The sequence below is a fragment of the Pelophylax lessonae genome (genome assembly GCF_965119305.1).
Source record: "Pelophylax lessonae genome assembly, chromosome: 11".
Taxonomy (NCBI): Eukaryota; Metazoa; Chordata; class Amphibia; order Anura; family Ranidae; genus Pelophylax; species Pelophylax lessonae.
In genome coordinates this window covers 201,497,132-201,508,804 of record NC_138778.1, presented here as the reverse complement: position 1 = coordinate 201,508,804, position 11,673 = coordinate 201,497,132, and positions in this window count along the sequence as shown.

Below are 11,673 nucleotides of genomic sequence, written 5' to 3'. Positions count from 1 at the left end.
TTTTACATTTTTTTTTTGGGAATGTTATATATCAGAATGTGAAAAATATAGTTTGTTTTTTTTTTTTTCAGAATTGTCGCTCTTTTTTTTCTTTATAGCGCAAAAAATAAAAATCGCACAGGTAGTCAAATACCACCAATAGAAAGCTCTATTTGTGGGAAAAAAATGACATCAATTTTATTTGGGTACAGCGTCGCACTACTGCGCAATTGTCTGTTAAAATAACGCAGTGCCGAATCGCAAAATATGGCCTGGTCATTAAGGGGGAAAATCTTCCGGTCCAGAAGTGGTTAAACAGTGCACACACATTACTCTGTGATGTATCTCTTGAGGGTTTTCCTCTTTAGTATTATACGGTTCTATTAGACTAGAGGAGATTCTCACTACTTTAGTACTTGTGAGTGTTTGCTGGTCCAGTAGGGGTTAATTGGAAGTTATTTTCCTCCTCTACTGTGGCTTACTTACGTGGTTGAGCCGGAGCCTTTTAATTTTTCATATGTGTGCAAATCATGAATTTAATCCAAAATGGTGTGGGAAAGAGTGAGATTGAACTCAGTAGGTCTTCCACAGGAATTAATGGTGAGTCCTCAATAAAATTAATAATTTGCAAATAGTAATAAAGATTGGACCAGTGAATGTGACACTGACTATAAGAAAATAATAAAAATATGTTGGAAAATGTTAGAGACTTGCATATGGTGATGACAAAGAATCTATCCAACAAATGTGTGAGCAAATGTGGTTTGCAAATCTTGCCCTAGGTGTCCCAGCTCTAAAGCAAAAATCCACTTTTGTGAAAAAACAAAAATGTTGCTAATTAAAAAAAATGACTATAGTATAAGCAATTTCTACACAAGCAATATTGTAATTTAATGTAATTAAAAATGACCTTTCCTTTGTAGCCCTCTTGCACACTGTACTGATGTATGAGCATCAGATATTCCTGGCAGAAAAACACAAGTATGGGCTGTATATCACCTGTGCGTATTTGCATGCACGCACAAGCATAAAAACTATTCTAGCTTTATTTTAAATGAAGGAAGTGTGGCATATGCACCTATTTGTGCATATTTGCACGTATACACGCAAAAATACTAACTGTCGGATCAGATTTCTGTAATTTTTTACTGATCTATGGGCCTCATGCACATGGGTATATGAAAATATGGTGCATTTTTTCTACCAAAACTTGGCAGAACAAAATTGCTCTAGTGTTGCATTTTTATGTGCATTTGCAAATGTACTTGTGCGTGATTACAGGCGTATGAGTGTAAACTTTTTCTACTGGCTAGAATATTAATTTCTTCTAGCCATTAGAATAAATTTATGCACATAGTCTGTTCAGCACAGAGGCACAGGAAGAGTGGAAAGCTCCATCGGAGAAAAGTTAAATGTTTACTCTAAGAAAAGGGCACTTAAAGAGGGATTAAAAACAATTGTAGTGCAGATCCCCCACCCTGCACAGCCAGGCACACCGACTCTTCCCAGGTACTCCAGAGACAGAGAACAGTCCGTGACTTGGTTTATTGAGGGTTAATAACTTTGATGGGGATATGAAATTTTAGGGATGCCCATTTGACTTCAGCAACAACATTTTAGCAACATCTTCAGGGACATCTTCCTGAACAAGTCTATATACAGCTTCCTCGACACTCCTGCACTTTATTTGTTTGCAGACTCCAGCTAAATCACTGAAATGGATCTGACAGGCACTGTCAGATTTAGCAATAGCCCTTTGTAGGCAGGAACTCAAAGCCCCTTGTTGTGTAGTAGAACACAGTGATCAGCCTGCAATCTCCCTCCTGTGGCTACTGGTCCCAGCACCACTTCTTCCGGCAAACCCAACCCACCTGGCTGCAGCTGCCCCTTTCACTAGCCCTCCAGGCTAACTTCACACAGCAGTCCTCCAGACTGACTCTATCTCACCAGCCCACCCGGCTGACTCTGCAGGAGATCTCCCAGGAAAGGGATGAACACTTGGCACAATGCGGTCTTCAGGGAGAACTGACTACATGTGGCAGTCTCCCCCCTTGTAAGTCCCCAGTAGTGCTGCTGTACTCACACCATTCTCACACTTGCTCCCATGACTCCAGGAAGGACTTTCCCCATGTGTTGTGGCAGGATCCTTCCAGCACTTGAGCCTCAGCCCAAGGTCACCCCCCCCCCCCGCCCCCCTAGATTAGGGGGTACCTCAGAGGGCCACCGACAGTCTCCACAGCACTTTATCTTCATCTTCCACCTGACTGCCCCTGCTGGCATGGCTCATGCCTATTTATGAGGTGGACTGCCCCCTGCCATCCTTTTACTGAGGTTTGGCTGATACCCTTATAAAAATTCCAAATGGCCCCTCCTATCCTCCACTCACTAGCTCTAGAAGTTTCTACAACCTTCTAGACCAGGGGAAGACACCAGGGGAGCTGTCAGGATAAGTCATCCCTGTGAACCCTGACCCAGATTCACAGCTCAGGCATAGCCATGTATTAAATACATTTACCTACACTAACAGTCCTACACTAACACCTAGCACACACTAGGGTCTTACACTATGTATAAATATATCAAAGGCAATTATATAAACAGTAATAACCTGTTTAATTCAACCACTCAAGCCCCGGAAGATTTTACCCCCTTCCTGACCAGGTCCTATTTTGAGATTCGGCACTGCGTGACTTTAACGGACAATTGCGCGGTCGTGCAATGCTGTACCCAAATGAAATTGACGTTTTTTTTTCCCCACAAACAGAGCTTTCTTTTGGTGGTATTTGATCACCTGTGTGATTTTTACTTTTTGCGCTATAAACAAAAAAAGAGCGACAATTTTGAAAAAATAACAATATTTTTCACATCTTTTTTATATGAAATTCCCCCAAAAAAATATGTAAAGATCAAAATTTTTTAACATTTTTGGCCAATTTGTTTTCTGCTACATATGTTTGGTAAAAAAAATCGCAATAAGCGTATTTTGATTGGTTTGCGTAAAAGTCATTTTTGGTGGTTTTTTTTTTAACGAGTAATGGCGGCGATCTGCGATTTTTTTTGCGGGACTGTGACATTGCGGCGGACAGATCGAACCCTTGACTGACATTTTTGACACTTTTGGGGGTACCAGTGACATTACTACAGTAATCAGTGCTATACATATGCACTGTTACTGTAAAAATGACACTGGCAGGGAAGGGGTTAACTTTATTGGTGATGCAGGGCTTAAGTGTGTCCCTAGGGGCATGCTTCTAACTGTAAAGGGGTGTGGCTAGTGATGTAACCACAGAGACATACGATCCTACATAGCAGGATCGTATGATCTCTGCGGTTAGATCAGGGAGAATGACAGGCGGCTTTATTTACATCAGCCGCCTGCCTTTCTCCCTCTCCACGGGGAGATCGCGAGTGGCCGGTGGACATCGGGTTCGCCGGACACACGCACGGACTTGTTAGGGAACGAGCGGGGGCGGGAGCGCGCCTCTGGCGGCGCACGCTCGCCCCCTAGAGGCTCACAGGCTAGTGACGTAGTCCTACGTCACTTTGCCTGTACGGGGCTGACCGCCGCAGTAAATAGTTGTGTGGCGGTCGGCAAGCGGTTTTAAGACACCTGGTCAAGATTTAAAAGCGAAAAGAGCTTTAACCCTAAACCAAGAAAGGGATTCTTTGCTGTTAAAGCAGTGAAAATGTGGAATATCCCACTGAAACTTAGGTAAGGTCACACGGTCTTCATTCTTGGGGTCATGCAGGACCAGCGTAACTATTCTTACAAGAGATTTCTTGCACTTTAATTAATTGAAGATGCAGGAGTATGGGCTTATGTGGTCTGCAGTATTTGGAATGTGGCCAAAGTGGACTGTGAGCACCATGTATATGAAACAAGTAGCAGTGGTGACGGTCAATAACTTCTTAACACAGGGCACCTGTAGGCACTACTGGCTGAGGATAATCTTGCAGAACATCAACTAGACAGATTAGAAAGCCTTATCCTATCACCACTGTAGTCCCCCTAATAAGCTAGCTTCAGAGGTGTCTACAGCTCACCTCCTTCCTTCTTCTTTCTATAGGCCTAATCATGAATGGTCATACAATGTACCTGTCAATATTTAGGTCACAAAAGATGCCCGACTGTGTCTTTGGCCTGCTTTACTGATGGCTTGTACTCCACTCGCTGTATTTATTCTCAAAAATAATTACTGAAACACTTGTTTAGAAACACCATGAAATGTGATAAAAAAAAAACTGCAATAAGAGTTGTCTTGTTTCATCTCAGTGGAGAACGTTTACAGGATTCTAATTCAATTATGTGACACCCATTACGTTTTAACTGTGCCATAACCAAGAAGCATACTGCATACTTTTATGGGCCTCAGGTAATAAAGAGTGTCGTATTCATAAACTTGCATTGCTTTCATGTAAGACTTAGAGAGATGAAAACACAGCAGCAAATTTGTGATTTCTCTTTAAACAGTTAACATTTCAGTGAGCTCAGTGCCTACATTTTGATCCAGTACACTTTTTAATCCATGGAGGAAGGTGAAGTGTGGATCTTAGCAGTTAGTTCAAAATGCCCTTGTACTGGTGCAAGGTTTCTACCAGTCATTTTGTTTTTAATTTTCAGTTTAATCTAAATATTGTAATTTCCAATTTAATTTTTTTCATCAAATATTTTAAAGCTGAACTCCCGGGTGGCCAGAATCAGAGGCATGCACTCCTTGTTTTTCACTCAGCTCCACTGGTTCGGCTTGAAAACTTTGAACACTCTCTCCATCTCCTCCCTGGTCCCTTTCTGTATTATGTGGCTGGTGCCTCTACCCTGTTTGTTGGATTGGTTATTTGGTTAGTTCCCCTTTGATGATGCTACAGGGTATTTGGTGGTTATCTGCACTGCTTTTCATGAAACACTCATAGATCATCATATATTTTGCTGATTTTAGCAGTTTGTTTGATGACACTGTGTGAACCTCATTTAGACCCTGATGAAGCTATAGATATATATATATATGAAATATATCGAACATGAGTCATCTCTCCGTCAAGATACCACTCTGATACTGAGTCATTTTGACCATCTTTACTATTGATGTATATATGTTTAGCTGGTTCATGATATTGCCCCTGTAGGGTGCTTACAATTTACAATTTATGATCACCATTGATGCACATAAATATATGTTTTAATGGATGTTTTATCTTTTTGTACAAATAAACATATGGGTCTAATTTTGATGAGTGACTTACTGACGAAAGAGTCATACCATTAAAGTCCTGGTTCACCTTTCCCAACTAATTTATGTCCTTCCCCCAGCCTGTACTAGACTGGACAGTAAAAGGAGGAGCCGAAGACTGGTGAGCTCAATCCTCTGTCACTCTGCTCTCCTCCTGACAGTATATCCTTACCTAGCACATGAGCTCTGCAGCAAAATTGATTAGAATCTTGTGCTGCTTCTTTCTCTCCCTGTCAGGGTTCTGCAGTATAGGGCACTGCAAAAATCTGATACCATCTCAAATTTTGGTACCCACACAACTTGCATTTAAAAAACACATTTAATGATGTGTTAGTAAATACGAAGCTGCATGTTCTTTATACCTGCTTGGAGGTCAGCTTTAAAAGGGTTGTAAACCTTTGACATACAAAATATTCAAGGCATATCCTTATATAACATGTCCTGTCTCAATCCATAGCATCTAATTTGGATCCTGATCATTCTCTCCTTCCTCTCCAGGTGTCACTTCTGGCAGTTTTCAATGACCTCGAGCATTTCATTTCTCTTTTGGGTAGAGAAGGACAGAGTTCAAATCCCTGCCAGGTCTTTTATGGTACTTTTCCACTGCAAGTACCGGCTCGGCTCCACTCGGCACTGCTTGGCCCAGCTCGGCTCACTTTGCTTTTCCACTGCGTGGTACAAGTCGGCACCTTTCAGCACTGTATAGGCTCTACTCGGCTCGGTTTGCTTTTCCACTGTTGTAGTAATTAGTACTAAGTGGGTGGGATTACAACGATTCTCTGACCAATCAGTGGCTAGAAGTGACAAACAATCAATGCTGCATGCAAAGGATTGTGGGATATGGTATCGGTACGGCCTGCTTGGAACCCCAACCGAGGTGGTACTGTTTAAGGGAGCCGTACCGACGCCGTACCATGTAGTGGAAAAGCGCCGCTGTACCAAACCGTACCGAACCGTTCTAACCCGTACCATGCGGTACCATGCAGTGGAAAAGCACCAAACCGAGCCAAACCGATCCGTACCATGCAGTGGAAAAGCGCCTTTATAGTTCTAATGGGCCTTGTCAATGTCATGCTTACCCCTAATGCAGGTGGTTAGACACTATAGCTAGCTTCTGTGTTTATCTACAGTGTCAAAAATATTTATTTGATCCCCTGCTGATTTTGTAAGTTTGCCCACTTACAAAGAAAGGAAGGGTCTATTATCATAGATGTATTTTAAATGAGAGAGACAGAATATCAACCAAAAATCCAGACAAAAACACATGATAGGAATGTTATCAATTTAGTTGCAGTTCAGTGAATAAAATAAGTATTTAAACCCCTACTAACCAGCAATAATTGTGTCTCCCACAGACTGGCTACAGTATGTGCTCATTTGGTACACAGATTAGTTCTGTCAATTTAAGCTCCTTTGTGCTCCTACACAACAACACCTTATGTGTATAAAAGACACCTGTCCACAGAATCTCTTTCTTCCATTCAAAGCTCACCATCATGAGCAAGAACAAAGAGCTGTCAAAGGACATCAGGGATAAGATTGGAATGATTATTCGCAAATGGAAGAAATACAAAATAACCATCAATCGCCCTGGGTCTGGAGCTCCATGCAAGATTTTGCTTCATGGGGTAAGGATGATCATGAGAAAAATAAGGGATCAGCCCAGAACTACACGGGAAAAGCTTGTGAAAGAATCCCAAGGCAGTTGGGAACCATAGTCACCAAACAAACCATTGGTAACACAATACGCCGCCATGGATTGAAATCCTGCAGCGCCTGCAAGGCCCCCCTCCTCAGGAAGGCACATGTACAGGCCTGTCAGAAGGTTTGCCCATAAACATCTAAATTATTCACAGAAGGATTGGGAGAAAGTGCTGTGGTCAGTTGAGACCAAAATTTAGCTCTTTGGCAATACTTGACTAAATGGCTCTTGACTCACTGCGTTTGGAGGCAGAAAAACGCTGACTATGATCCTAAGAACACCATCCCTACAGTCAAGCACGGAGGTGGAAACATTATGCTTTGGGGCTGTTTCTCTGGTAAAGGTACAGGCTGACTTTGCCACATTGAGGGGCCAATGGACGGGCCCATGGAGCCATGTATTGTAAAATCTTGGATGAGAACCTTCTTCCCTGAGCAAGAACATTAAAGATTGGTTTGATTGGATGAGTCTTCCAGCATGACAATAACCCAAAACATAAAGCCAAGGCAGCAAAGGAGTTGCTCAAGAAGAAGCTCATTAAGGTCATGAAGTGGCCTAGCTAGTCTTCAGATCTTAATCCTCTAGAAAATTTATGGAGGGAGCTGAAACTTCTGTAAAGCAGAGTGGACAAAAAACCCTCCTGAGATGTGTGCAAACCTGGTAACCAACTACTAGAAACATCTTACTTCTGTGCTTGCCAACAAGGGTTTCTCCACCAAGTACTAAGTCGTGTTTTGATTGGGTATCAAATTAATATTTGTGTTTTTCAAGAATTTTGGCTGATATTCTGTCTCTATCATTTAAAATAGACCTATCATAAAAATGATAGACCCTTAATTTCTTAATGGGCAAACTTACAAAATCTGCAGGGGATCATATAATTATATTCCCCACTGTATAGCAGCCCCCTTTGCCATAAGGCAAGCAAGCCTACCGGTACCCGGTGCCTGGCCACTACGCCTAGGCAAATGCAAACTGAGCAAAGCAAACAGGTACGTGCGGTTGGCAGACAGGCAGAGTGGTTCAATGACAGTCCAGATACAAGGCAGGCAAGGTTCAGAATAGTCAGGGTCAACCCGGAGACAAAGGGTAGGCAAAGTTCAGAGAATAGTCTGATATCCGATCTGAGGTTGTCAATAAGGAGATTCAAATAGCAGAACAGGACAGACAAACAGGTAGCTTGAGCACATGTAACCAGCACTATCGCAAGCATAAGACTGCAGGTTTGGCTGGCTTAAATCAGGTTTGGTCTCTACCCAGAGGCTGGCCACATAAATCACCTTGCAGGTGGACAGACAGACAGGGATGAATCATATGCCAAATCCAGGATGCTGGTATGAGATCAGCAGCTGTCAAGGAACAGGAATGTTTACACGTTTACATGCTCCTGACAGCCAAGTCTGTAAAGACTAATGCAAACGCAAAATAAGCAGTGCATGTGCTGCCTGCCACTTTCTTCACCGTCTCCTATAGGCTGTGTTAGAAAGCTTGAAATGACCACTTCTTATGCCATAACCACTCACTATAATCACTAGAGTAGCCTTAAATGGCCTGGGTATGAATTGAACATTTAAATGCGGTGAAATCCTTAAATTAATGGCCCATTAACTTTGGGACAGAGAGGCTTCCTGTTGCAACAATTCATCTTAATTTTTGTTAATCTTTATACTTAGGTTTTCACTGGTGAATCTTGGATTACTTACATTTCCCTGTGTAAATCAAGATAACATATAGTTAGCTTTACTAAGGTGCTTTTATGGTGCAGTACATATATCTGAGTACTGAATCTCTCCTATTCATTTCACTGAAAGCACCCGCTTACCCCATTTGACGTTTACTTAAGTAACTTAATTATCATTACCCAAGCAGGATTTTATTAATGGTGGCACTGACACAGTCCACTTCCCCTGGGAAAAGGCAGCAGCCTGTAGATTACCAAAGGAGACAGCCGAGAGAGATGGCGTTGCAAGAAGAGAGGAATGGGGTAGAATCAGCATTGATCTCTTCAGTCTATTTCAGAGACTTTCACTACAGTTTAAAAACTGGTGATTTACAGCTTGCAACCCCTCTGACAGAGACATCAGCGGAAGGTCCTCTATAAATCACAGGCGTGTGCCACTCGTCAGCACATTAACATTCAGTGATGCTGAGTAAAAACTAGCAGAGAAAACAAAGAAATGAAGTGAGCCACGACAAAATGCATTACAAGGGTCACCTCGTATCTAAACCTCATAAGGCATTAATGTATAGAGTACAGCATATACACATAAAGCATTTATTGCCCATTTATAGAACATGAACCTTTCATAAACAAAACAGTGGGTGGCATTTATGATGGACAAGAAGTATTAAAAAAGCAAAGATCATACAAGGTTTATTTTGCTGCTTGGAAATTTGCATATCCAAGCTATTTATGCTCAAGTTTTGTGGCGTAGTATGTTTAAGGAAAACACAAAAACAGTGGAATGGGAGATCTGGCAAGCACTAATGACACAATACAAGTAGGCAAACAGAGAAGGGTCCGCAACAAAGAGCAGCTCGAAAAGATGGGTAAGGAAGTCCGCTACTCTTGGTTGCATTGCCAACATATCAAGGAGCATTTGGAAAGAGTTTGTAATTTTTGCAGGACTAGATACCACCTGGTTAGGATATGGTAACCTGCTTCTGGAATTTTATTAATAATAAATGCCTTGTGTGAAAAGTATGTGTTATAGTCTTGTAATCCCCAGTTTATACTCCAACTGAGCTATATAGCGTGCAGTGGCGGAGCCAGAGGGCTAGCTGGGGTGGCAATTGACACCCCAGACAAAGTGCTTGCCACCCCGGTTGCCACCCCGCTCGCGCTCGCTGAAAATATACACTTATAAGTAGTATTAGAACGAGTGGGAGCCTGCAGCGCCTAGTTCTCCTGTCCTGACTGCAGAGTCGGTACAAGAGGTGGGCGGACCTGGGCGGAGTGTTGATGGGGGGCGGGGAGCTTCAGCTCCTTCTGCATGTAAGTGACAGGCATGGTTGACACTTGAAAGTGGTGATCTGGGCAAAGTTGTTGCCAACTGTCCCCGCCCGCTGGTTTGCCCTCCACCTGCAGTGCTTGCTTCTGTATTCTCTCTTCATTCTGGGTCTGGTCTCGGCATTTTCCGACAGCTTCTGTGTTCGCCTGTAGCTCTGCCCACTATCTGTAGCACTTCCCTAGAGTTCGTGCTACGGGTCTGATAGGTGGTGGGCGGGCCGTGGGCGGGGACAGAAGCAGTCAGGAAATGGAGACCTGGAATGATGAAAGCATACAGAAGCAAGCACTGCAGATGGTGGGCGGGGACAGATGTCGTCATGCTGGGACTAGACCTGATGTGAGAACACTGACTGTAGTATTACAGGTAGAGTGCAATTTTGTTCTGCTATTTTTACCTGAAATGATTGGAGAATCAAGGAGTACTCAGTGGACCTTTTAATAGTTCTTAAAGTGACTTTGTGCTATTGGATTAGTTAGGATTAGTTATGTTGGAGGCACTGTGCTTTATTCATTTGCCTACTTACTATTAGGGCTCATTTACACTTGCAGGCATGCCGCATGGCTGAGCCTCATTTTCATTCTCACTCCCTTCCTCTCCCCTAGGCTGCAAAGTGTTCAGATGCCACAGTCATGATGCTTTATATTGAGGCTGCAGGAACAATGCCTGTATTTGCATTACAGCTGTGCTGCATTTAGAGGATTAAAACAGGTGATGAGGAGGTGACATATCACCTCCATATTTCCTGGCACACACCTCTAAAAAGTCATCTCAGCAGTCCTTGCCACATGTGTAAACAAGCTCTTACTGCTAATTCAGTTGTACTTGACAATATTTGAAACCTACTGTATTATCTTTTTTTTAATAATGATGTCTTTTAACCACTTTACCCCCTTAATGACCAGGCCATTTTTGCGATACGGCACTGCATTGCTTTAACTGACAATTGTGCAGTCATGTGACGCTGTACCCAAATAAAATTGATCTCTTTTTTCCCCCCATAAATAGAGCTTTCTTTTGCATATATTTGATCACCTCTGCTGTTTTTATTTTTTGCGCTATAAACAAAACAAAAAAAAAAAACTTTTGAAAAAAAAAATCATTATATTATCATTTTAGACCAATATGTATTCTGCTACATATTTTTGGTAAAAAAGATCCCAAAAAACGTGTATTGATTGGTTTGTGTAAAAGTTATTGTTTCTACAAACTATGGGATAGATTTATGGACTTTTTTTTTATTAGTAATAGCAGCGATTTTTAGTGGGACTGCGACAGTGCAGCGGACAAATCTGACACGAAGTGACACTTTTGGGGAACAGTGACACCAATACTGTGATCAGTGCCAAAAATATGCACTGTTACTGTACTAATGACACTGGCAGGGAAGGGGTTATCATCAGGGACGATCAAAGTGTTAAGTGTGCTATTATGGAGTGCTTTCTAACTGTGGGGGATGGACTGAAAATGGGTGAGATCTGTGTTCCTGATTAGTAGGAACACAAGCTCTCTCTCAGTCATGCGTCCCCTGGAGCCCTTTTACAAAACCAGATATGTGATTTTGCGCTTTAGGGCCGGCCTGCCTTAGTAAATGAATGTGGGGCAGCCCTTAAGTGGTTAACATACAGTATATACACAGTAAAACCACTATGCAATAAATGTATATCAATTACAGATATGTGTAATGGAAGCTGCACTGTGGGGTGTTGCGTCTAAGACGCGCATCATCTTTAGTGCTGAGCAAGCAACTATATTG